Consider the following 4020-nt stretch of genomic DNA (forward strand, 5'->3'; position numbering starts at 1 on the left):
TGAATGATTCCTTCCAGTGCGGCAATGCGCTCTTCCCATCCCTGTGGTGCTTGAGGTGGTTCATTGATCCCTCCATCATCTCGACCTTGGCCTTGGCCTCGACCTCGACCTCGACCCACTCTAACTGACCTTCTAGGAGGCATTTCTAAACTCCTGAACCACACAAACCAATACACATCAAGATCATTTTGATCATCAATTTTACATGTAAATAATGTTACCCTCTCGCATGCAGAAATTCAAGGCAACATAATTATAAGTAATAACCACTTACAGTACAGTGAGTCGAGCTCGTCTCATGGCGGTGAACTTTACATGTTAGGGCTAACCACAATCTTTAGGACCGTATTGCTCTGGTACCATATTGTAACACCCCGATTTCCCGAGATGTCACATAGGATAGTCCGTATAAAACAATTTAATAAGATAAAGACAATCAAATACTGCTTTATTGAAAAATATCCAAGCATGAGATCTCATTGTTTAAAACAAAATACTTTTAGTACTGTAAACTTAAATAAGAACTAGTTAAGTCAAAATAATAGTTCCAAAATGTTTAGCAGTTAAAAACATTAAAAGCAAAATACTGTGCCAGCCCCCTAACATGCGGTCCACGCCTCGAGCTCTTCATTCTCACTGCTTAGCCTTACCCTTACCTGCACACAGAGTACCCGTGAGCTAACGCCCAGTAAGAAGAGCTATGTAGGACATAACCCTCCTAACTAGTTACTTGACATAATTTGCTCTTTTATATTAATCAACAGTAATTCACATTCCATAAATATATCCACAACGCATGTTGTTCTCACATGCACACATCAAGTCTCATACCGCACATTATACTCACATACGATAATCAACTATTCTCTCATGTTGATCAGACATGAGGTAACCTACCCTGCCTTGTGTTATTCTCACACTTGGCATCCAACAGGGCAATTAATTACCATAAGTTGTACTCACCCATGATAATGTTATAACCTGCAAGTGTTGTGCTCACACAAGCAGCAAGACCCTAATATTATTCTCGTGCTAATGATGCTCACAAAATATAAGGAAATCACAACACTATCAAATTAAATAACAAACCAACCCAAGTTGTATGCATAACATACACCCTGTGTACAGATGTCCACTCTTCTTACCTCAGTTGCTAAGACCACACTTGCTACCTCGAGCACCTCAACGAATTTCCTTGTTGAGAACAAGATCCTAGACATTCATTAACACAGCAATACACTCAAAATACATTCAAGTATGAATCTCTAACTCATACAGAAACTTACGTAAAAATACGTAACACATAGGTCCATTTTACTTGCATGACACACCATACATAAGCATTTATTATTTTGATTCACACAAACATATTACATGGACTCAAACAAACATTCTTAACGTAAAACATGAATTCATACAACACATTTTTACGTAAAATTTACTAAAATACTATTTATTCTTATTAAAGTCCAAATAAATAGTTAATTAATCACCAATAATTATAATAAATACCTACAACAACCAATAAATAATAAAACATATTCCTTTTGATATCATAGACAGTAAATGGTATTTCAAAAATACATTTTACTATTTTAACAACACTTATCTATTTTTCATAATTAACTTAAGCATTAATTAAGTAAATTCATGAAAAATACCAAAATTAATTAAAAACCGAATCTAACTCTTCTAATACACTTTATAATCTGTAATAAGTCATAATTAATTTTCTTTGAATTTTCTAAGCAACCTAGGTATTTTTCATAATTAAAATAAGAAATAACATCAATAATTCATGAAAAATACATAATCGCCTGAAAATTCAATCTACCAATTTTATAACCGTTTATATATCATAGTCCATCATATAAAATAAATCTAGATTTTTCTGAGCACCCTAAGTATTTTTCATAATTAATTTAATAAATAACACAAATAATTCATGAAAAATACAAAATTAACCGAAATTCGAATCTACCAATTTTGCAATAGTTTATATCTCATAACTAATCATATAAAATATATTTAGATTTTTCTGAGTAATCTAAGTATTTTTCATAATTAATTTAACAAATAAACCAAATAATTCATAATAAATCAAATAATTGCAAGAAAATTATCAAACTTCATAGTAGGCCTAAGAACACCTAGCACAAGTCAAGAACTGAAAGAAAATTGAAAAATAACCTCCAGAAACCCCTGAACGGAGTGTCGTCGGAGTTCTCGTCGGTTTCGTCGCCGGTAAAGTGTAACTTTGTCTCCGATGGCTCTTGAAGCGTCCTTTCGATTGGGGAAGCTCTCCACAATGCTCAGGACCTCAAAACGATCAAGAAAAGTGGTCCGAGAGGGCAGATCGGGGTTGTCTTCTTCGTTGGCGGTGTACCGTCTTTAATGGAGTCCAAAATTTTGGATTTTCGTTTTGGACGTTAAAGCTTCGTTTTCTTACGTCAAAAACAATCCTTAGGGTCCCATGCACTCAAATATAACCTCCCTTGACCCAAGAACAAGCTTAAACACGTTCGAATTCGAGTCCGTAACTAAGCCGCACCTTTGAAGCTTCAAAAATGGCGAATCTCAAAACGACGACTTCCGCCCCTTATACCACGTTAAAAGCTTCCTTCGGTCGTATATAAGTGATCCCAAACCCCCACGTTCACCCAGGTTTCACTCCGCTTGAAGAAACGAAAGTTTTCGGTACCGTATACGCCGTATACGTGCTCTCTCTCTCTCTCTCGTTGGTTCTCTGTTTTGGGTGAACGAAAATAGAGTTTAAAACCTAATTTCTATCGTGTTTAAACCCAAGCAAAATATCGCATTGAACCGAAGTGGAGCGATTCCCATTCCACCAAAATAGGCGTTCGGTTTGTGTGTTCCGTTCATGCGTACGTGAGTTTGAATATTAGTTGTTAATAATAATAATAATAATAATAAACATAATAATAATAATGATAATAATAATAATAATGATAATAATAATAATAATAATAATAATGATAATAATAATAATAATAATAATAATAATAATAATAATAATACGTATAATAATAATAATAATAATAATAATAATAATAATATACCCATATAACAATATCCAGACATATGTATCTATTAGGCATTATACACATGCCAATAAAATCAAATATTATATCATCATAAAAATAATCCCATACATATTTAAATCCATAAATATGTAACATAAAAAAAAAATACTCTCAGCTAAATAAAATTACAAAAATACCCTTTCGGGGTTAGCGGATATTACAAGTATAATTATCTCATTCGTAGATGGATGTACATTCAGGGGTGGATATGAGTTTTCGTTGTATTCTTAAAACGATCACTCTAGATTTTACCTTATGCAAAAGAAATTTGAAATGTTTGAAAATTTCATGAATTTCTAGCAATGGTGGAAAACCATTAAGGTAAGTGGTTAAAGATCTTGCGAACTGATAGGGGTGAAGAAAAAGTTAGTAGATATGCAGTTCAAAGATCATTAATTTGATTTTTGAATTATATCCAAACTTACCTCCCTAGAAATTCAATTTGCATATTGATAGTTAGTTACTAGTCGTTGCCTAAATCCTTCTATGGTAATATAATTTCAGAATGATGCAATGGTTGTATACTTATGTAAATCATTACTAGATTCATGGATGACCTAATCGAAATCTTAAGAAAAGCTAGAACTGCTAACCCTGGTTTGCATGTTTGTTAGCTATTCTAAGTGATTAGGGGTGGACCATCCCATAGTCATTAGATAAGAAAGTGTTTGTTTAAACAAATACTACTTTTCTAAGAAAATGACTAAGTCTGTAAATAAAGTAGCAAATAAAGGAGATAATTTTTCTTGATTCCAAAAGTGTTCTATCATCTTATTCTATACATGATGATCCCACTGCCTCTGTTGTCTTGACACAATTGAAGAGGTCAATACCATTTAGTTTTCTTAGACATAATTCATGAAACCTTATCGTAGTGGGAGAGTTTCTAGGAACTCACCTTCTTATGACTTGGAAG

General features: G+C 33.2%; 1 long non-coding RNA gene across 1 annotated transcript; it reads right to left on the minus strand.

The window, feature by feature from the left end:
* Positions 1–427: 427 nt before the first annotated feature.
* LOC133031526 (uncharacterized) lies at positions 428–2953 on the minus strand. Its single transcript, XR_009684676.1, has 2 exons — positions 2191–2953; positions 428–1212 (listed from the first exon to the last, which is right to left on the minus strand). It is a non-coding gene; the product is annotated as an uncharacterized LOC133031526 (long non-coding RNA).
* Between the last annotated feature and the right edge of the window lie 1067 nt (positions 2954–4020).

This window comes from Cannabis sativa, chromosome 1 (assembly GCF_029168945.1).
Source record: "Cannabis sativa cultivar Pink pepper isolate KNU-18-1 chromosome 1, ASM2916894v1, whole genome shotgun sequence".
Classification (NCBI taxonomy): Eukaryota; Viridiplantae; Streptophyta; class Magnoliopsida; order Rosales; family Cannabaceae; genus Cannabis; species Cannabis sativa.